This window comes from Ranitomeya variabilis, chromosome 4 (assembly GCF_051348905.1).
Source record: "Ranitomeya variabilis isolate aRanVar5 chromosome 4, aRanVar5.hap1, whole genome shotgun sequence".
In the NCBI taxonomy this organism is placed as follows: domain Eukaryota; kingdom Metazoa; phylum Chordata; class Amphibia; order Anura; family Dendrobatidae; genus Ranitomeya; species Ranitomeya variabilis.
Window position 1 is genome coordinate 581,710,917 of NC_135235.1, and position 24,271 is coordinate 581,735,187.

The following is a 24,271-nucleotide window of genomic DNA, read 5'->3' on the forward strand; positions in this document are numbered from 1 at the left end:
TTACCCTTTGTCCGTCCATCAGTGCCTTTGGTATGTGCCTTTACCTTTATGATGCCTGCTTGGGTGGGAAGCTGTAGTGCATTCATAAGTTGCTGGACTGCCTCAGCATGTTTAAAGGGGTGGCCATTTACTGTCAGGAAAGCCCTGGCTCTCCAGATAGGCCCATAACCGTGTGCAATGCCAAAAGCATACCTGGAATCAGTGTAGATATTTACAGTCTTACCTTCTGCTAGTTTGCACGCTCTGCTTCTTGTGCAGACATATGAGCTGGCATTGACTCTGCCTTGATTACCTCATGTTCTGAGACCACAGCATATCTGGTACAGTAGCGTCCTTGGTCATCTTGGTGACGGGATCCATCTACAAAAAGCTCAAAATCAGCATTAGAATAGGCACACTAGAGACCAGCCGTTTCCTGAGACATCAATTCTAGACAATCATATGGTTTGGAAACCTAATCTTGTTCCTCTGGATCCATTCTAGAAAGAAAAAGAGTGTCCTCGCTCATGTCCTCGCTCATGTCACCTACTCCTCCCCCCTTTGGATCCAGGGGAACTAGGAGAAAAGTAGCGGGGTTCAGGACAGTGCACCTTTTCAAAGTCACATTAGTAGGCATGAGAATAGCACACCAAAGTCGCAGCTGTCCAGCCATGGACATGTGGCTAGGTTATACCTGGTTAAGGATACTATATACATTGTGTGGGGTGTGGACCATCAGTGGGTAATCCAAAACAATCTCTGAAGACTTGTGTAGCAACAGCTGGACAGACAACACGGCCCGAACACAGAAGGGGCTTCCTCTTGCCATCGTATCCAGGCGGCCACTATAATAAGCAACAGGTCTCTGTTTGTCTCCATGAAACTGAGTCAGCACACCTGTAGCATGCCCTGCAGGTAAGCTCTGTCTGCAAGGCAGTCTGCAATACTGTACAGCAGTGCTCGGGTGTCTTGTAATCATATACGGGGCCTGCAGTGTGTAACACCATATCACAGGGCAAATTCCCTCTTTGGGTGGACATAGCGTCTCCTGGATACAAGGGGCCATAAGCGGCAAGGTAGGCCTGACACTCTTGGGCTATGACTGGGCCCCCCCCCCCTTTTTTGCTATTTGTTGGGCCAAACCACCTCTATGTGACAGGGTAGAGTTAGCTGGGTTCACTATGGCTCCTACCTGGTGGGTAACTATGTCCCCATACCCTACTGAGAAAATAACCTGGGAGCCCTGAGGTGTGATGTAGCAACGTGAATGACAGGGGAACCAAACTTCAGATTCCTGGAAAGTCTGGCCTTGTAAATGTGAAGGTTTCACGGGAAGAGGAGATGTAGGGGCCTTTCCGGGCTGGGGGGTCTGCCATTTACACCGATTAAAACAAGCTCTTGGTCTGAGAATTTGCATGGCGGGGCTGGGGAGAGAGATTCCCAGACAGGGTTAAAAGAAATATTTGAGTAGGGGACTGAATTTGTGTAAGGTGGGGAGGGCAGGGGCTGAACTCTGATAAGGAATGAAGCTTCATCCTTGTACTGCGGACTGCGGTGGGGTGGGGGCTGTATTTGGAGCGGGGAATTGCTGTCAGCGTTTAGCAAGCGAAAGGTGGGAGCTACGACCCTGAATCTACTCGCTCCACAATTGTAACAGACCTCTCTACACTGAGAATTAGTAACTCTGCATACATCACAGATCCACGCAGCCGGATCATAGGGTGGAAGCGCACTAAGTTTTGGCAACCCAATATATATTGGTGCTTTGGGATTGAGGGGCACAGAGCTTACAGTCGGAAGAAGAGGCTTAATTTACCAATCTTTCAATTATTTACAAGTTTTCCTCCAAGACCAGGCACAGGTCTATTTCACTATCAATTTCAAGCAGGTCGCGCAGGGATTCACTCACCCCCTCCCATCTAGTAACACGGGGATAAGAAAAATCACTGCATTCCACAGCGCACAAGGGAGAATACAAAAGCCCAGATCTTTGCCCCCCTTCTTTTTCCGGCACGTAGCGCAGATAAGGAGAAAAGAGAAGAACTGACAAAGAAATCTCGCAGCGGTCCGCTCCGCCCCTCCCATCTAGAATACAGCATTGATAGAAGCTCAGTATCTTCTACAAAGTAACAAATTACAGCAGTTTTCAGACTTAATTTCTACAAAACTTTCCTATGATCCTCCGTGGTCTGGGCGGAGCCCCAAGGACGGCCCGTACGCACACACACGGCAGGTTTCCACCCAGGTTGGATTCTGCACAACACAAACAGGACACACCTACGCTTCTGGAGATCTCTTTCCGCCGCCATTACAGGGCGATGGCTGGGACCGCATTCTCATCACCAGTGGCACGGCGGCCATTTTACAATCTGTAAAATCACAGTTCAAAGGCATTTTATAACCAAACACGGGTTCTACATTGTCTGATCCTTCCTCTCCATCAACCTATTTTCATCCTTTGTTCTTTAAGCTTCGCGCAACTCGCAGATGAGCTTGCGCTTGTTCTAACAATCCTTTATCTTTCAACATGCCCCTTTTATTTTCTATGAGATTGGGCCACATAGCCGGCTGCGATCTCCCTGACGAGGGCAATCCTACATGCTTATACAATCTCTCAACATTCTTGACTGCCTTCTTGCCCTCCCGTGACTCAACTATTGCCCTGACTTCCACGGCATCCTCATCTAACTTGTGGGGCACAGACTTCTTCTGCTTTAAGAGACGCAACATGACTCACAGAATACTGTGGTTTTCTGCAGTAAAACCACTGGCAGCGATCTTCAACACTGGTGTTCTAAAAACACGGAGCCTCTCGCTCAACGTATAAGAAAAAGAGCCTCGCGCTCAATATTTTCTGTCCCTAACCTGAACACCAGTGATTAACAGACTATCCTGCCACGATATTCCAAACCGTTGGGAGGCGGTCTCCTAGTGAGAGCCCTCCACAAAAATTCTGGTGGTCCCGTACGGAGCATCTTAATTACCTGTTTCTGGTGGTCCCGTTCCGGGACGTCTTAATTACCTATTTCTGGTGGCTCCATACGGGGCGTCTTAATTACCTATTTGTACTCAAAATTCTGGTGGTCCCCCACTTGGGACGTCTTAATTACCGGTTAGTACAATATCACAGAGGCTGCGTCTCCTATCCCTTCCTCTAAGCCGCCCCACAATCTACAACTCGCTCAATCTTTCACTTCACTTCACTACTAGATAACAGTCACGGGTAGGGTGGTTGAACGGAGTACAATGACCGGTGGAGGAGGTGTGGTGTACAGAGGACGCACCGGATGCGACGTCTCTCAGTTGCTGGTTCAGAGCGTGGCACAGGATCGCGTTCGATCTCACCACTCGACCGGTCACTCCCCAGACCCAAAGAGACCTGTCATGGTTCCCAATGGCAAGGGAACGTCAGAGAACATAAAAACAGAACAGCTCTTGGGTGATGGAATCTCGAGCTGACCGTGAGCTAAACCTACCACACAACTAACAGTGGCCGGGTGGCGTACCTACGTTTTATCCCTAGACGCCTAGCGCCAGCCGGAGGACTAACTAACCCTAATAGAGGAAAAGACAGACCTGGCTTACCTCTAGGGAAATTCCCCCAAAAAGGAGACAGAAGCCCCCCACATATATTGACGGTGAGTTCAGAGGAAAAGACATATGCAGTATGAAGGTAGGTTCAGCAAAGCGAGGTCCGCTTACTAGATAGCAAGAAGATACAATAGGGAACTTCACGGTCAGCTGAAAACCCTATTAACCCCTTAACGACCTTTGACGCATACGCTGCGTCATGAAAGTCGGTGCCAAAGCGACCTATGACGCAGCGTATGCGTCATGGAATGATCGCGTCCCTGCAGATCGGGTGAAAGGGTTAACTCCGATTTTACCCGATCTGCAGAGACAGGGGGAGTGGTGCTTCAGCCCAGGGGGGGTGGCTTCACCCCCCCGTGGCTACGATCGCTCTGATTGGCTGTTGAAAGTGAAACTGCCAATCAGAGCGATTTGTAATATTTCACCTAAAAAACTGGTGAAATATTACAATCCAGCCATGGCCGATGCTGCAATATCATCGGCCATGGCTGGAAATACTCAAGTGCCCCCCCACACCCACCGATCGCCCCCCCAGTCCTCCGTTATGGGGTCTGGTCCCCTCCGTCCGCCTGCCGGCTCCCCCGTCCTCCTGTCCGCTCCCTCCTTGCTCAGATCCCCCCCACTGTGCTCCGATCACCCCCCCCCTGTGCTCCGATCCACCCCCCCACCACCCCTTCATACTTACCGATCCTCCCGGTGTCCGGCCGTCTCCTCGCTGGGCGCCGCCATCTTGGAAAATGGCGGGCGCATGCTCAGTGCGCCCGCCGAATCTGCCAGTCGGCAGATTCCTTACAAGTACATTTTGATCACTGTGGTAGGTTCTATCACAGCGATCAAAATAAAAAAAATAATAAATAACCCCCCCCCCCCTTTATCACCCCCATAGGGACAATAATAAAATAAAGAAATTTTTTTTTTCTTTTTCCACTAGGGTTAGAACTAGGGTTAGAACTAGGGGTAGGGTTAGGGGTAGGGTTAGGGGTAGGGTTAGGGTTACGGGTAGGGTTATGGCATGTGCACACAGAGCGGATCGGCCGCGGAACCGCAGCGGATACGCAGCGGATCGGCTGCGAATTCGAAGCAGTTTTCCATCAGGTTTACAGTACCATGTACACCTAAGGAAAACCAAATCCGCTGTGCCCATGGTGCGGAAAATTCCGTGCAGAAACGCTGCGTTGTATTTTCCGCAGAATGTCAATTCTTTGTGCGGATTCCGCAGCGTTTTACACCTGTTCCTCAATAGGAATCCGCAGGTGAAATCCGCACAAAAAAACACTGGAAATCTGCTGTAAATCCGCAGGTAAAACGCAGTGCCTTTTACCTGCAGATTTTTCAAAAATCGTGCGGAAAAATCTCACATGAATCCGCAACGTGGGCACGTAGCCTTAGGGTTAGGGTTGGAATTAGAGTTAGGGTTGGAATTAGGGCTAGGGTTTGAAATAGGGTTAAGATGAGGCTTGTGGTTAGGGTTACGGATAGGGTTAGGGGTGTGTTGGGGTTACAGTTGTGGTTAGGGTTGGGATTAGGGTTACGGTTGGGATTAGGGTTAGAATTAGGGTTGGAATTAGGGTTACGGGTGTGTTGCGGTTAGGGTTGTGGTTAGGGGTGTGTTGAGGTTAGGGTTGTGATTAGGGTTATGGCTACAGTTGGGATTAGGATTAGGGGTGTGTTGGGGTTAGTGTTGAAGTTAGAATTGAGGGGTTTCCACTGTTTAGGCACATCAGGGGTCTCCAAACGCAACATGGCGCCACCATTGATTCCAGCCAATCTTGCGTTCAAAAAGTCAAATGGTGCTCCCGCCCTTCCAAGCCCCGACGTGCGCCCAAACAGTGGTTTACCCCCACATTTGGGGTACCAGCGTACTCAGGACAAACTGGGCAACAACTGTTGGGGTCCAATTTCTCCTGTTACCCTTGCAAAAATAAAAAATTACTTGCTAAAACATAATTTTTGAGGAAAGAACAATTATTTTTTATTTTCACGGCTCTGCGTTGTAAACTTCTGTGAAGCACTTGGGGATTGAAAGTGCTCACCACACATCTAGATTAGTTCCTTGGGGGGTCTAGTTTTCAAAATGGGGTCACTTGTGGGGGGTTTCTACTGTTTAGGCATATCAGGGGCTCTGCAAACGTAACATGATGCCCGCAGACCATTCCATCAAAGTCTGCATTCCAAAACGTCACTACTTCCCTTCCGAGCCCCGGCATGTGCCCAAACAGTGGTTTACCCCCACATATGGGGTATCAGCGTACTCAGGAGAAACTGGACAACAACTTTTGGGGTCCAATTTCTCCTGTTACTCTTGCAAAAATAAAAAATTCTGGGCTAAAAAAATATTTTTGAGGAAAGGAAACACGTTTATTATTTTCACGGCTCTGCGTTATAAACTTCTGTGAAGCACTTGGGGGTTCAAAGTGCTCACCACACATCTAGATAAGTTCCCTTGGGGGTCTAGTTTCCAAAATGGAGTCACTTGTGGGGAGTTCCTACTGTTTAGGCACATCAGGGGCTCTGCAAACGCAACCTGACGCCCGCAGAGCATTCCATCAAAGTCTGCATTTCAAAACGTCACTACTTCCCTTCCGAACCCCGACGTGTGCCAAAACAATGGTTTACCCCCACATATGGGGTATCAGCGTACTCAGGAGAAACTGGACAACAACTTTTGGGGTCCAATTTCTCCTGTTACCTTTGGGAAAATAAAAAATTGTGGGCTAAAAAATCATTTTTGAGAAAAGAAAAATTATTTTTTATTTTCATGGCTCTGCGTTATAAACTTCTTTGAAGCACTTGGGGGTTCAAAGTGCTCACCACACATCTAGATTAGTTCCTTGGGAGGTCTAGTTTCCAAAATGGGGTCACTTATGGGGAAGCTCCAATGTTTAGGCACACAGGGGCTCTCCAAACGCGACATGGTGTCCGCTAATGATTGGAGCTAATTTTCCATTCAAAAAGACAAATGGCGTGCCTTCCCTTCCAAGCCCTGCCGTGCACCCAAACAGTGGTTTACCCCCACATATGGGGTATCATCGTACTCAGGACAAACTGGACAACAACATTTGGGGTCCAATTTCTCCTGTTACCCTTGGGAAAATAAAAAATTCTGGGCTAAAAATCATTTTTGAGGAAAGAAAAATTATTTTTTATTTTCACGGCTCTGCGTTATAAACTTCTGTGAAGCACTTGTTGGTTTAAAGTGCTCACTATGCATCTAGATAAGTTCCTTGGGGGGTCTAGTTTCCAAAATGGGGTCACTTGTGTGGGAGCTCCAATGTTTAGGCACACAGGGGCTCTCCAAACGCGACATGGTGTCCGCTAACGATTGGAGCTACTTTTCCATTCAAAAAGTCAAATGGTGCGCCTTCCCTTCCGAGCCTTGCCATGCGCCCAAACAGTGGTTTACCCCCACATATGAGGTATCGGCGTACTCAGGAGAAATTGCCCAACAAATTTTAGGATCCATTTTATCCTGTCGCCCATGTGAAAATTAAAAAATTGAGGCTAAAAGAATTTTTTTGTGAAAAAAAAGTACTTTTTCATTTTTACGGATCAATTTGTGAAGCACCTGAGGGTTTAAAGTGCTCCCTATGCATCTAGATAAGTTCCTTGGGGGGTCTCCTTTCCAAAATGCGGTCACTTGTGGGGAAGCTCCAATGTTTAGGCACACAGGGGCTCTCCAAACGCGACATGGTGTCCGCTAACGATGGAGATAATTTTTCATTCAAAAAGTCAAATGGCGCTCCTTCCCTTCCGAGACTTACCATGTGCCCAAACAGTGGTTTACCCCCACATGTGAGGTATCAGTGTACTCAGGAGAAATTGCCCAACAAATTTTAGGATCCATTTTATCCTGTTGCCCATGTGAAAATTAAAAAATTGAGGCTAAAATAATTTTTTTGTGAAAAAAAAGTACTTTTTCATTTTTACGGATCAATTTGTGAAGCACCTGGGGGTTTAAAGTGCTCACTATGCATCTAGATAAGTTCCTTGGGGCGTCTAGTTTCCAAAATGGGGTCACTTGTGGGGGAGCCCCAATGTTTAGGCACACGGGGGCTCTCCAAACGCGACATGGTGTCCGCTAAAGATTGGAGCCAATTTTTCATTCAAAAAGTCAAATGGCGCTCCTTCCCTTCCGAGTTCTGCCGTGCGCCCAAACAGTGGTTTACCCCCACATATGAGGTATCAGCGTACTCAGAACAAATTGGACAACAACTTTCGTGGTCCAGTTTCTCCTTTTACCCTTGGGAAAATAAAAAAATTGTTGCTAAAAGATCATTTTTGTGACTAAAAAGTTAAATGTTCATTTTTTCCTTCCATGTTGCTTCTGCTGCTGTGAAACACCTGAAGGGTTAATAAACTTCTTGAATGTGGTTTTGAGCACCTTGAGGGGTGCAGTTTTTAGAATGGTGTCACTTTTGGGTATTTTCAGCCATATAGAACCCTCAAATTGACTTCAAATGTGAGGTGGTCCCTAAAAAAATGGTTTTGTAAATTTTGTTGTAAAAATGAGAAATAACTGGTCAAATTTTAACCCTTATAACTTCCTAGCAAAAAAAAATGTTGTTTCCAAAATTGTGCTGATGTAAAGTAGACATGTGGGAAATGTTATTTATTAACTATTTTGTGTCACATAACTCTCTGGTTTAACAGAATAAAAATTCAAAATGTGAAAATTGCGAAATTTTCAAAATTTTTGCCAAGTTTCCATTTTTTTCACAAATAAATGCAGAAATTATCGACCTAAATTTACCACTAACATGAAGCCCAATATGTCTCGAAAAAACAATCTCAGAATCGCTAGGATCCGTTGAAGCGTTCCCGAGTTATTACCTCATAAAGGGACACTGGTCAGAATTGCAAAAAACGGCAAGGTCATTAAGGCCAAAATAGGCTGGGTCATGAAGGGGTTAAAGTACCATCCCGAAATTACTTTAAGACTCATGTGTCAACTCATGACACCGGAGTGGCAATTTCGGCCCACAAGAGCTTCCAGCTACAGAAAAATAACATAACTGTGAACTGGAACAAAAATGCAAAACAAACTTAGGACTAAGAGTCCAACTTAGCTGATAGTAGTCTAGAAGCAGGAACATGCAACAGAAAGGCTCTGGTTACATTGATGGCCGGCACTAGAATAACTGAGCAGCAAGGCTAAATAGGATACACCCATATCCTGATGGAAACAGGTGAACAGAGAAAGTGAAGCACACAAGTCCAGTACCACCAGTGACCACCGGGGGAGCCCAAAAACCAAACTCACAACAGAGACCACAGACAAACCAATAACGGCTGAGACACTAGCAAGTGTGACACATACAATGTATATGATCGCCACTTACCGTGTGCGGAGGGTGATCAGTCCTCGAGGTCAGCCACTACGGGTATCATCCACAGACATCCAGGCATGGGTCCAGGGGGTCTCGGATCGCTGGCCACGCCCCCCGTTGGGCTGCCAAATTGTCGGGGTCGTAACGACAATTAATCCTCATTCACCAGTCATTCCAAATTATAATGTGAGCGCAGAACATCTGGTACCGGAAAAAAGAAATGATTCAGACACGTAGCTGATTCAATCTTTGCTGATGCTCTTGCGTTCACTTGTGTCCAGAGCAGTTACAGCAACTACTTTATTTTTGAATACACAGTACTATTGTTTAGGAAAAAGGAATGCATTAGGCGGAGTTTAAGCAGCATACATCTAGTGCTCAGTCTCTCTCTCTGATTCGTCAGGACATCTCCGATGGTTACTTCTTTCTTCACATTCCAGAGTTATCTTTTTCAAGAGAAATGAAACTTAACTCTTCACATTCTAAACTGAAATGAAGAATGAACACTGGCGGCCATCTTTAGATACAATTACATTTGCATTAGCTAGCAGATAGGAAAAACTTATTGTTTCACAGTATAAGATATATAAAAGTACAAAGGTATATAAGAAAATATATTTTCACCTTGACATGTGTGTGTGTGTGTGTGTGTGTATATATATATATATATATATATATATATACTGCTCAAAAAATTAAAGGGAACACTAATCCCACATCCTAGGTATCACTGAATTAAATATTCCAGTTGTAAATCTTTATTCATTACATAGTGGAATGTGTTGGAATAAAACCTAAACATTATCAACATAAATCACAACTAATATCCCACAGAGGTCTGGAGTTGGAATGATGCTCAAAAGCAAAGTGGAAAATGAAGTTACAGTCTGATCCAACTTCAGTGGAAATGCCTCAAGACAAGGAAATGATGCTCAGTAGTGTGTGTGGGCCTCCACGTGCCTGTATGACCTCCTTATAATGCCTGGGCATGCTGATGAGGCGGCGGATGGTCTCCTGAGGGATCTCCTCTCAGACCTGGACTAAAGCGTCTGCCAACTCCTGGACAGTCTGTGGTGCAATGTGACGGATGGTGCGAGACATGATGTCCCAGATGTGTTCAATCGGATTCAAGTCTGGGGAACGGGCGAGACAGTCCATAGCTTCAATGCCTTCATCTTCCAGAAACTGCTGACACACTCCAGCCAAATGAGGTCTGGCATTGTCCTGCATTAGGAGAAACCCAGGGCCAACCGCACCAGCATATGGTCTCACAAGGGGTCTGAGGATCTCATCTCGGTACCTAATGGCAGTCAGGCTATCTCTTGCGAGCACATGGACGGCTGTCAGGCCATCCAAAGAAATGCCACCCCACATCATTACTGACCCACTGCCAAACTAGTCATGCTGAAGGATGTTGCAGGCAGATCGCTCTCCACGGTGTCTCCAGACTCTGTCACATGTGCTCAGTGTGAACCTGCTTTCATATGTGAAGGGCACCAGTGGCGAATTTGCCAATCCTGTTCTGTGGCAAGCGTCCTGTACGGCGTTGGGCTGTGAGCACAACCCCCATCTGTGGACGTCGGGCACTCAGACCATCCTCATGGAGTCAGTTTCTAACCGTTTGTGCAGACACATGCACATTTGTGGCCTGCTGGAGGCATTTTGCAGGGCTCTGGCAGTGCTCCTGTTCCTTCTTGCACAAAGGCTGAGGTAGCGGTCCTGCTGCTGGGTTGTTGCCCTCATACAGCCCCCTCCATGACTCCTGGTGTACTAGCCTGTCTCCTGGTAGCGCCTCCAGCCTCTGGACACTACGCTGACAGACACAGCAAACCTTGCCTCAGCTCGCATTGATGTGCCATCCTGGATGAGCTGCACTACCTGAGCCACTTGTGTGGATTGTAGAGTCCGTCTCATGCTACGAGTGTGAAAGCACAACCAACATTCAAAAGTGACCAAAACATCAGCCAGAAAGCATTGGTACAGAGATGTGGTCTGTAGTCCCCACCTGCAGAACCACACCTTTATTGAGTGTGTCTTGATAATAGTCAATAATTTCCATCTGTTGTCTATTCTATTTGCACATCAGCATGTGAAATTGTCAGTGTTGCCTCCTAAGTGGACAGTTTGATTTTACAGAAGTTTGATTTACTTGGAGTTATGTTCTATTGTTTAAGTGTTCCCTTTATTTTTTTGAGCAGTGAATATCTATATTTATAGCTACTTAGGAAAAAATATCTGACATATTCCAGAGAGGCTTATATATTACAGTTTTAGTAACTTTTTATCTCTGCTCTTCTTCCCATATAGAAAATGCCTCTGGTCATTTCCCTTGCACCCTGTCTGGGTGGCTCCACCGAACACCACCACCGGAGAAATGTCCCCAGGACTGTCTGACTTGAGAATGGAGGAATATTATGGTCAATCTCAGGTCTGTCAGCCCAAGGAACATATCTTCTGAGCACCCACAAGTAAGGACCGAAGATCTGAGGACAAGTAGCAGAATCCCACAACATTATAGTATGTCTACATTGTAGATAATATATGTACGTTGTATTTAAATTTTACATTCAGCTTTCTACTTACAAATTTTCTGATTAAATAATACAATGCCAACTCCAGTCTCTAGTAATAGAAAGTAGCACATTTCTGTTCCTTGGAAAGCTGGATGACAACTGACATTAGGCTCAGCACATCAGATCCATTGCTGTATTACTAAGTGAAAATCCATGTGAGTGGCAATAGAGGCACCCAGCTTTCCTAAAATCAGACATTGCAAAACCCAATAATTTATGCTTGCAATTCATGGACATTAAGAGGAATACGGTGTCGGTGTCTGTGTCTGATCATGTGCAGGCAGCATAATATGGAGCAGAACTTTGTGGTAAAAGATTCAGCATGACTAATCATTTTAATCAGTTATTTCCATGCTTAAGAGTCCAGTGGGCGGTCCTATGAAGTGATTGACATCTAGGCAAAGAGCAGCGTTAGCAATTAAACAAATGCAAGTTACGCTGAATCTTCTCCCACACGCTATACAACAATCTGCTCATCTCCTCCTGGTCTGTAGGACACATGTACAATTTTAGTCTTCATTTAAAGCATCAGAAGTCAGGCCTCCATATACATACAGGTTTGGCCATCACTCTGATGATCAAGGAAGATGGTAATCGGTAATGCCTTATTTCGGCCTGACAATTGCATATTCTCCTGGAGATAAGCCACCGGCAGACATGTCTGTCAGCAGCTTTCTCAGAGAATGCTGGAAAGCAATCTGTTTTTCAGACGAGTGTTACTTAATGTGTATGGCCAACTTAAAGGGGATAGGTCAACATGTATTTGCTATATAATCTGATACCAGCAATGAACCACTTACTAGGCTGTATGTTGCCGTATCAATAAAATCAGTGTTTTATCAGCAGGATATTATCACAACAGGATTAGGTGTCTCGTGCTTCATACAATCCAAGGCTATGTGCACACGTTGCGTATTTGCTTGCAGAAATTTTTGCATCTCTTGGCGCAAAAAACGCTACAGAAAAATACGCTGCATTTTTGCATGAGTTTTTTTCTTGTGCATTCAATGGGTCAAAAACGCAAAAAGAATTGACATGCTGCAGAAAAAAGCACACTGCGAATACGGACAAATTTACTGATGATGTGCGCAACACTTCAGGATTGTTATTGAATTACCTTGCATAAGTATTCCATTGCATTTTTTGACCATTAACATGCGGAAAATAACACAGTGAAAATGCATCAAATACGCAACGTGCACACATAGCCTTAGAGTTGGAAGGGGCATCCAGGGTCATCGTATCCAACCCCCTGCTCTGCAGGATTCACTGAACCGTGTGAGAGCAATGTCTGTCCAGCCTCTTTTTGAAGACTTCCATTGAAGGAGAACTCACCGTCACCTCTCATGGCAGCCTCTTCCACTCATTGATCACCCTCAGTGTCAAAAAGTTTTTATCTAATATGTATCTTCTCCCTTTCAGTTTCATTCCATTGCGTCTTGTGTTTCCATGTGCAAATGAGAATAAGGATGATCCCTTTACACTGTGACATCCCTTCAAATATTTGTAGACAGCTATTAAGTCTCCTCTTAGCCTTCTTTTTTGCAAGCTAAACATTCCCAGATCCTTTTACCGTTCCTTGTAGGACATACAGTACTCTGGAGTTCGATCACCATCCTGGTAGCTCGTCTCTGAACTTGATCCAGTGTTTCAATGTCTTTTTTACAATGTGGTGCCAAGAACTGGACACAGTATTCCAGATGAGGTCTGACCAAGGAGGAGTAGAGGGGGATAATTACTTCACGTGATCTAAACTTTATGCTTCTGTTAATACATCTTAGAACTGTGTTTACCCTTTTTAGCTGCTGCATCACACTGTTCACTCATGTACTGTCTGTGATCTATTAGTATACCCAAGTCTTTTTCACACGTGCTGTTGCTTAGTTCTATTCCTCACATTGTGTAGATGTAATTTTCATTTTTCTTACCCAGATGTAGAATCTTTCATTTCTCCGTTAAATTCTATTCTATTAGTCACTGCCCATTGTTCAAGCTTATCTAGATCCTTCTGAATCCTTTCTCTGACTTCTCTAGTGTTAACTATCCCTCCTAGCTTTGCATAGTCTGTAAATTTGATAAGTTTACCTTCAGTTCCCTTATCTAGATCATTTATATAAAATATTGGACAACACTGAGACCAGGACAGAGCCATGTGCTACCCCAATTCTCTTCCAATTGGATGTGCAACCATTTATCACCACTCTGAGTATGATCACTGGCCCAGTTGTGAATCCATCTAACAGTTGTCTTGTCAATCCCATACTTGGTCATTTTTTCAATACGGATAGTATGAGTTACTTTATTAAATGCTTCATGGTCTATTGCTGTGTGCATCTCCACCCCCATCACTGATTTGAAGATTTCTGTCAATGCAATCAGTGGCGTGGACAGGGTTATACAGGGCTCAGCATTCTGAGCTCTGCTCGATCTGCATCAGAGAAAACGAGGATTGTATCAAAATGACAGCATGCAGCCCAGTAAGTGACACACCATTGGAATCAGGATCTCATACACTATTCTCAGATTACACAGGAAAACCTGCTCACATATTCCCTTTCGGGGTAAATGACTGAATGCTAGGTCCATTTTTTAGATGTTATCTACAAGATAAGGTCACATTGCTGACAACAGCAATAAACACCACCATAAAGCCAGTTTCACATGTCCTGATATTTCCAGTACCGGAAAAACCAGTACCGGAGATATCCGTGTCCGTTTGTCACATCCATGTGTGCCATCCGTGTGCTGTCCGTGTATTGAAACAATTTGTTTTAATTTTAACCCTATGACTTTAAAAAAGCACACGGATGGCACACAGACGCCATCCGTGTGCAGTACGTGTTTACACAGACCCATTGACATGTATGGATCCGTGCAGATGCACAAAAATGGACACCGACGTGTGGATCACCCGGTCTATGAGAAAATCCAGATATGTACACAGACCAATTCATTTGAATGGGTCTACGTGTGAAAAATGTTACCACACGTACCGGAGACACTGATGTGTGAAAGAGGCCTAAACCATATAGTAAGAGGACAGCTGTAGACATATCCATCAGATGCCATTCATCAAAGACAAAGTTTGATTTAGAGTAACTTTCCCTTGTCACATTGTGTCTCCTAAATACCTCTTATTATAGTAGATGCAGAGCCTCAAAATCAATAAATGCATTTTCCCAGGAGTGTCGTCGGTGGCAGCTCAGCTCTTGTGACAGGCACACAAGAAACAGCTCATCCTTTTGGGGATGGCAATGACAGCTTCCTGCCAGTCTCGGCTATCGCACAGTTTAGACAAAAAACCTTGGATAGGCTTTACTTTGGGAAAAATCACTAGAAGTATTAAAAGAGTCGCTCTACAACATCAGGGTGGGGGTGTAATGTCAGATCTTTACCGGGGGGCCACGACCTTTACAAGCCAAGCCCAGTACTGGTGTCCTCTTATGTGGCAGATAGGTGGTTGGGCCTCCAAATCACAAGGGTCTGGGTAAAACATCTGTATCCGTTTAACCCCTTTCTGCCCTTAGACGTAATAATCCGTCCATGTGACCTGGGCCTATTTGACCAGGGACAGATTATTAAATCTGCGCGATGGGCAACGCAGGGTCCCGACTGTTGCCATGGTGAACCATGACATCCAGGTCACCAGAGATAGGAAACATGCTGATCATGCACAGTGCATGATCAGCAAGTTTGTCTGTCAGTGAAGAGCTGACAGTTTCTACAGCAGGGAGATGCTGCTGCATCCCCATGTTGTAGAAGCGATCCGCCTGCAAAAAATGATTGTCCCACAGTGGTACAAAGTAAAAAAAAAAAAAAAAGTATTTTTTTTTTAAACAACTGCAAAAATACTTACAATATCTTTTGATTTTCTTTTATCTATAAATAAATGTGAATGAAAAAAATACAAATAATAAAAGTTACATGTATTTAGGATCGACGCGTCCGCAACGACCCGACCTATAAAAGTGTCCCACTAGTTAACCCCTTTACTGAATACCATTAAAAAAAGGCAAAAAACAATACTTTATCACTATACCGCCGAACAAAAAATGCAATAAAACGCGATCAAAAAGACGGCTATAAACATGGTATAGCTGAAAATGTAATTTTGTCCCGCAAAAATCAAGCGGTCATACAGCTCCATCAGCAAATAAATTAAAAATTTATAGCTCTCAGAATAAAGCGATGTACAAATTATTTTGTCTATAAAAGTTTTTATTGTGTAAACGCACCAAAACATTAAAAGAAAGATATAAATGGGGTATTGCTGTAATCGTACTGACCCGAAGAATAAAACTGCCTTATCAATTTTACCACATACGGAACAGCATAACCCCCATCCACTTCCATCCACCCCCCACCCCAAAAAAAAAAAAAATTTTAAAAAAATCCCGAATTGCTGGTTTTTGTTCGTTCCCAAAAATCGGAATAGAAAGCAATCAAAAAATGTCATCTGCCCGAAAATGGTACCAATAAAAATGTCGACTCGCCCTGCAAAAAACAAGCCATCACATGACTATGGTGACGCAAAAAATATTTTTTGCAATATAAAGCGTCTTTTAGTGTGTGACACTAGCAAGCAAGCATAAAAACCCCATATAAATCTGGTATTGCTGTAATCGCACTAACCCGAAGAATAAAGTCGCCTAAACACTTATACCACATGAGATTAAAAAAAAAAAAAATCCTTCACTTTTTTTTTTTTTCATTCTGCCTCCCAAAGATCGCAGAATGGCTTGGCGGACATTTATCCTGCGTTCTGATCTGAGTGCTTGCATCAGAGTTTCCATGTAATTCTCTGAAATACATGACTCAGATTAAACCTCTGGTGGAAGATTCCCTATAATGAGGTAGATAGAGACACTGTGGACGCCGCCTGACCTGTGATCCAGTGGTGTCAGTTTTTTTGGATTGAACAAAAATGTCCCCGACCACAGATTTGTGCACTTTTGAAAAGAAGGACATCTCAGAAAAGAGGCCAGATGGAGTCCAGAGTAACTCTGCTGCCTCATTATAGTGAATGGATCCCTCTGGGATTTCATCTGAATCATGTCACTCAGAGATTTAGATGGAAAAAGTAAAGAAAGTACTCAGCGTAGAGCGCCGGATAACTGTGATCCCAAATGTTATGTAAAATGTTCCTAATAAAAGCTTCAACTCAATCCACCAAACAAGCAAGTCCTCACTCAGATCTGTTAAGGGAAATGTAGGAGGCTTCCACACTCCTCACCCACCGAAAGAAATTCCGCAAATTTTCCGCTCCCAAATCCTCCCTCTTTTCTGAGCCCCAGTGTTCCTAAACCACGTATTGCGTCCACGTTTGGCATTTCTGAAGCGATGAGAGCCCGCCTAACTTATGGGTGCATGCCTCCAGACGCATGGGCTTGGCATAATGTACTGGTGACTGCAACTTGTGAAGTTTCCACAATCAGTGATGGTTTGGGCAGCTATATCATCTGCTGATGTAGGTCCACTGTGTTTTATCAAGGCCAAAGTCAGTGCAGCCATCTACCAGGAAATGTTTAGAGCTTCTCATTATTCCCTCTGCTGACAAGCTTTTTGGAGATGGAAATTTAATTCTCCAGCAGGACCTGGCACCTGTCCACACTGCCAAAAGTACCAATACCTGGTTTATAAACAACAGTATCACTGTGTTTAATTGGCCAGCAAACTTGCCTGACCTTAACCCAATAGAGAATCTATGGGGTATTGTCAAGAGGAAGATGAGAGACACCAGACCCAACAATGCAGACGAGCTGAAGGCTGCTATCAAAGCAACCTGGGCTTCCATAACACCTCAGCAGTGCCACAGGCTGATCGCCTCCATGCCACGCCACATTGATGCAGTAATTGATGCCAAAGGAGCCCGACCAAGTATTGAGTGCATTTACTGAGCACACATTTTAGTAGGCCAACATTTCAGATTTTAAAATCATTTTTCAAGCTGGTGTTATAATGTATTCTAATTTACTGAGATAATGACGTTTGAGTTTTCATTGGCTATCTTAATACTTACCTTGTAATGTCTTCACATCCTGTTCCGTCCAGATGTGTCTGGATCCCAGAATTCCAAGTGATGGGTGTCTCAATATGGAAACTGCTGGTTGTACCAGCCTCTTGCACGCTGCCACCAGCGGAACACCGTTGCACCACACACACTGTATACGATGTATGCACCACACACACTGTATATGCCGTACGGACCACACACACGAGGGTAGAGGACAGCACAGTGGTGGAGAGAGAGAGTGCAGACAAGGGGGAGAGCACATGGGGTACACAGGTCAAAGAAGAGATGACATGAGAGTAGAAGACAGCAGATGGGGGAGAGAGAAAGCGCACGGGGGTGAGAGAGAGCACAGGGGGAGACAGCTCAAACGGGGCAGCACATGAGGGGAGAACACAGCACAGGAAGGAGAGAGACAGCAGACAAGGGGGATAGCACATGGGGTAGACAGGTCAAAGAAGAGAGCACAGACGGGAGAAGTCAGCACATGGGGAAAGAGAGTGGATAGGTGGCTGAGCACATGGGGGGAGAGATTCTCAACGCTGCAAAGCCTGCCCCCATCGTGACATTACCGCCCTCCATCTAGTAAGCCATAATCATCAACATTTACAGAAATAAACACTTGAAATAGATCACTCTGTTTGTAATGACTAATATATGAGTTTCACGTTTTGTATTGAAGAACTGAAATAAATACCTTTTTGATGATATTCTAATTTTGTGATATGCACCCGTATGTGCTTAAAACATTTGTGGGGAACATTTTTTTTTTACGGCTCAGCGTTATAAACTTATGTTAAGCACCTGAGGGTTCAATGTGCTCACTACACATCTAGATCAGTTCCCTAAAGAGTCTAGTTTCCAAAATAGTATCACTTGTGGGGGATTTTCATTGTTTAGGCACATCAGGGGCTCTCCAAATGCAACTTGGCATCCGCCAATTGTTACAGCAAATTTTGCATTAAAAAAGTCAAATGGTGCTCCTGCTCTTCCAAGCTCTGCCGTGTGCCCAAAGAGTGGTGTTCTCCCTCATATGGGTATCGGCATGCTCAGGAGAAGTTACAGAACAAATTTTGGGGTCAATTTTTTTCCTGTTACCCTTGTCAAAATAAAAAAAAATGGATCTGAAGTCAATTTTTTTGTGAAGAAAAGTAAAAAAAAAATTTTCAATAAATTCCTATGAAAAAGATTAATAAACTGTGGTTTTGAGCACCTTGAGGGGTGAAGTTTTTAGAATGGTGTAACTTTTTGGTATCTTCTATCATCTAGACCCCTCAAAGTGACTTCAAATGTGATGTGGTCCCTAAAAAAAATGGTTTTGTAAATTTTGCTGGATAAATGAAAAATTGCTGGTCAACTTTTAACCCTTATAACTTGCTAACAAAAAAAATTTGGTTCCAAAACTGTGCTAATGTAGACGTGAGAAATGTTATTAACTATTTTGTGTGATGCATCGCTGTGATTTAAGGGCATGAAAATTCAACGTTGGAAAATTGCGAAATTTTCCAAATTTTCAAATTTCCGTTTGTTTTTTTTCCCACAAATAAATGCATGTCATACCAAAGAAATGTTACCACTACCATGAAATACAATATGTCACGAAAAAATGATCTCAGAATCACCGGGATCCATTGAAGCATTCCAGAGTTATTAGCTCATAAAATGCCAGAGGTCAGAATTGTAAAATTTGGCCTGGTCATTAACGTGCAAAACACCCTTGGGGGTAAAGGGTGTAATTACCACAAGTTTCTAATATACCGTATATACTCGAGTATAAGCCGAGATTTTCAGACCACTTTTTTGGGCTGAAAGAATCCCTCTCGGCTTATACTCGAGTCATACGCAGGGGTCGGCAGGGGAGGGGGGGAGCGGAGCTGTGTAATAATACTCGCCTGCTCCTGGCGCAGTCCCTGCACGTCTTTTCCCCGGCGCCTTGTTACTGTAGTGAGCGGTCACATGGTACCGCTCATTACAGTAATGAATATGGACCCCACTCCACTCCCATAGGGGTGGAGACGCATATTCATTACTGTAATGAGCGGTACCATGTGACCACTCACTACAGGAAGCTGCCGGCGCCGGGGAACAGACATGCAGGGACCGTGCCAGGAGCAGGTGAGTATAACACAGTGCGCTATATTCACCTGCTCCCCGTTGGCACCGCTGCGTCTTCCGCATCCTCTACAGTGACGCACAGGTCAGAGGGCGCGGTGACGCGATTAGTGTGCGCACTGCCCTCTGCCTGAGCGTCAGTGCACAGGATGGAGAAGACACAGCGGCGGTCGGCGGTGGAACAGAGGACAGGTGAATATAGCAAGTGCCGGGGGCCTGAGAGGTGAGTATGTGATTTTTTATTTTTTTAATCGCAGCAACAGCATATGGGGAAAAATATTTGTATGGAGCATCTTATGGGGCCATGTGCAGCATTATATGGGGCAAATATCTGTATGGAGCATCTTATGGGGCCATGTCCAGCATTATATGGGGCAAATATCTCTGGAGCATCTTATGGGGCCATAATCCACATTTGTGCAGCATTATATGGGGCAAATGTGTCTATGGAGCATCCTATGGGACCATAATCAGCATTTGTGCAGCATTATATGGGGCATATTTTAATATGGAGCATCTTATGGGGCCCATCATAAACTGTATGGAGCATTATATGGGGCTCCTGATTCAATATGGATATTCAAAAACATATTCTGTCAGGTCAGCACCATGTACATTTGTATCGCATAAACCTACAACTCCCAGTAGGTCTTTAACAATGGTAAGGAGATACTGGGATTTGTTTTTACCAGCCATCATCAGACTGTGGACCATACAGGAACAACAGTACTGATGAGATGCAGGAAGGATCACAAATGAACATCTACATCCAGGTACCTTTTAGGTGACATCTCTGATTGGTGTCGTTCCCATCCCTTTTGTCTCCATGTTGTACAGATGCCATGCTGAGATTTCATGCCCAGAGCTAGTCTCTCCAGACTTACCTATTCTCTGTCTTCAGCAGTGCTTCCCGATACCGTGCCTTTAAAAATAAAAATATTATACAGCCCCATAAATATACCTATATCCCATGCTGTGTAAGTGAATAAATGCCCCTCACCATGCTTCTTGCATAAAATGTACCCCTACACATTGTACTTCTCCAAAATACACTTAATATTTCCTCATATTTTCTCTAAATTGCAGTCATTGTTATTTTCCAGTCATCTACTATTCTAGTATAATTGCAATGTTTTGGAACAAACTGCCTATGAAAACAGTATATTTTTTTTAAAAATAAACATTTAGAATGCATGTTCCAAAATATTCTGCACAGCAGAGTTTTCAACCTTTTTTTTTTTTAATCTTGAACAAAAAAATGGTCAATTGTGAAGTTATAAGCATTATCAGCTTATTACAAAATGAAATCAAACAGTTTTCAAGTGAAAACTTTATTCTAGGTGATGTTACATTTGCACAAAGGACCCATTGTTTGAAAGAAGCTTCTAAACTCTCTCGTCCATTGAATTTGTCAGTTTTTGGATGGTTTCTGCTTCAGTTGTTTTGCATGTGGACAGAATACCCTCCCAGAGCTGTTGCTTAGATGTGAACTGCCTCCCGCCATCATAGACACTCCTTTTGATGATGCTCCAGAGGTTCTCAATGGGGTTGAGGTCAGGGGAAGATGGTGGCCACACCATAAGTTTGTCCTCTTTTATGCCCATAGCAGCCAGAGATGCAGATGTGTTTTTTGCAGCATGAGACGGTGCATTATCATGCATGAAAATGATCTTGCTGTGGAAAGCACGGTTCTTCCTCTTGAACCATGGCAGGAAGTGTTGTTTTAGAAACTCCACATAGATTATGGAGTTCATTTTTACCCCTTCAAGAATCATAAAGGGGCCGACAATCTCTCTCCCCATGATTCCAGCCCAAAACATTACTCCACCTCCTCCTTCTTGGCGCCTTAGCAGTGTGTTCATGGGGTGTCCATCAACCAGCCATCCTCCACTCCATCCATCTGGACCATCGAGCGTTGCACGGCACTCATCGGTGAACAAAACAGTTTGGAAGTCAGTCTTCATGTATCGTTTGGCCCACTGGAGCCGTTTCTGCTTGTGTGCAGTGGATAGAGGTGGTCACCAGGATGGCTTACTCACCTCTGAAGGACCCTGCATCTTGTTGTTCTGGGGACGTTGGAGGCACCAGCAGCTTCAAAAACTTGTCTGCTACTATGACAAGGCATTTTTGCAGCTGCTCTTTTAACCTTACGCAATTGCCTGTTGGAAAGAGTCCTCAATTTTTCCTTATCAGCACACACACGTGTGTGCTGGGAATCAGCTACATACTTCTTGATTGTGCGATGATCACAATGAAGTGTCTTGGCAATGTTGATTGTAGTCATGCCTTGACCTAAATACTCCACAATTTGTTGCTTCTCCGCAGCCGACACATCCTTTTTCTTTCCCATTTTGGCAAAAAATGTAGGCTGCTTAATAATGTAGAACAGCCTTCTTAAGTAGTCTTGCCTTTATTTGGACACACCTGCCAAACTAATTTGCACAGGTATCTGCAATTGCTTTCAGTGATATAAAGAGCCCTGACACACATCACCATCAATGAGTTTAAATGACAAACAAAAAAATTCTAACCTTATCACTCCTAAACTCTGTGCATAATAATTTGGAACACAGTGTATTCCCTGTACACTGCCCCTCTGCAAATTATCCCCCACACTGCTCTTCTCCAAAATATCCCCACCCACATTACCCCTCTGCAAAATATCCCCCTGCACACTTTTCTTCTAAATAAAGTACATGCCCACCAGCACTGCCTCATACAAAACTGTTCCCCCATTCACAATTGTCCCCCATTATGTTCCCTAACTCCCTCCAACCCTCATCCACAATGATAAAACAGAGCGTTTACGGTTGCAGTCTCCACTCCATCACTGCGGAGAGCAGCGTGATGATGTCAGCCGCATGCCAGCCTCATCATGCCGCTGCATGTCGGGGCTGAGGCTGACAAGCACTCCTCCCCTTTGGGTATATACGGATTTCAATTCACTGACAGCCAAAAGATGTATTTAAAAGGATGAAGACGTAAAGGCACTGTCAGCACAGTGACTGTTCAAACAAAGCACTGGAGCTCGGCGCATCATGGTGGGGCCAATCATTTACATATACCTTCCCACCTACTTGTTTTCCCTCTATAGATGGAAAACAAGTAGGCGGTAGGTGTATGTAAATGTTTGGCCCCCTCCCTCATGATGCATCGAGCTCCTGTGCTTAGTCTGAACAGTCACTGTGCTGACAGTCCCTTTAAAATGGGATATAGGATAGAAAGTTGCAAAAATGTTCAGATACAATGATGAGCATTGAAGCACAACATACTGATGTGTCCTTGCAGCTTTAGGCTGTGTTCACACGTTGCAGATTATTTGCGGTTTTTTCGCGTTTTTTCCCTATAAAACCGCAAATAATCTGCTTATATTATGCATCCTATCATTTTTAATGAATTCTGCACTTTTTGTACACATGATGCGTTTTTTTCCGCGGTAAAAACCGCAGCATGTTCATTAATTTTGCGGTTTTTTTGCGGATTTCCCACTTAAAATGCATTGGGAAATGTCTGGGAAAAAACGCATCAAAAACGCGGTAAAAACGCGCAAAAAAACGCATGCGGTTTTCTAGCAGATTTCTTGCAGAAAATTTCAGGTTTTCCTCAGGAATTTTCTGCAAGAATTCCTGAACGTGTGCACATAGCCTTACAGTGATATATGATGACGGGGTATGGGCACCTTTATTTCTGCTGGAATATACACCGAATGTCCTGTGCAAGTCATTGGCTAGAGGGTACAACTGAGCAAACTACCGTACTTTAAAAGGAACTGTACCAAGATTACCTGTTATCACCTGTAAGTCCAGTTGATTACTTTACGATCACTCTGGCCTCCAGCATCAGCGACAAGTAAAGCAAGTTACTTGGCTACCTACAGCAGACACAGTCTGGTGGTCAAATATGTGAACCACCTCTCCATTCACTATTAGCTCATGCAACTCCTAACCCCCATTTTTATGATCGGAGTCAAGGAGTTAGTCATCATCTATCTTAGTAGTAATACAAGCCATTTAATCTTTAACATTACATCATACTGGAAGCCTTATTCTGGTGGTGGGACCCTGTACGCACAGTCCTACACAGTTGTCACTTTGTAGCCCGACAACCTCGTCCTAGTGGAGGCGTCTACATAATTCTATAGTAAAACTATGACAATGATGAATGTGTCAGCACTTCCCTCTGGCGTCAGCTCCACAACAATGCTGTCATAACCCAGATGCCTGTCACCTGCTCCAGCACCCTGGACAGCTCCTGTATAGTCATGTCTGTTCCCATCAGATGCTGCTGCTCCTGGTCCCTGGAGTCACTCCCGTCTCTATATAAATATGCAGCATGAAGCTAATTAGCAGCGACTGAGAAGAGAGGCCCCAGGCAGGCGAGACATCAAAATGGAAAAGAAGACGGGGCAACTGCACCACGCATGTTACCTGTAAGTGTATTTCACTAGATCAGTAGGGGAAAACACGCGGTGAACCTCCGTCATCATAGCTACTTTCCAGAAATATTAGGAAATTGCTTAACTAGCAAATCTCTGCAGAAAGCGGATTCTGTATATTACAAAATAAATAAAATGTTTTAAAAAAGCAGATAATCACCTTTAGCATGTTATGGTTTACCTAAAGAATCAATGTACATTGTACATACATTACATTACTTATCCTGTACTGATCCTGAGTTAC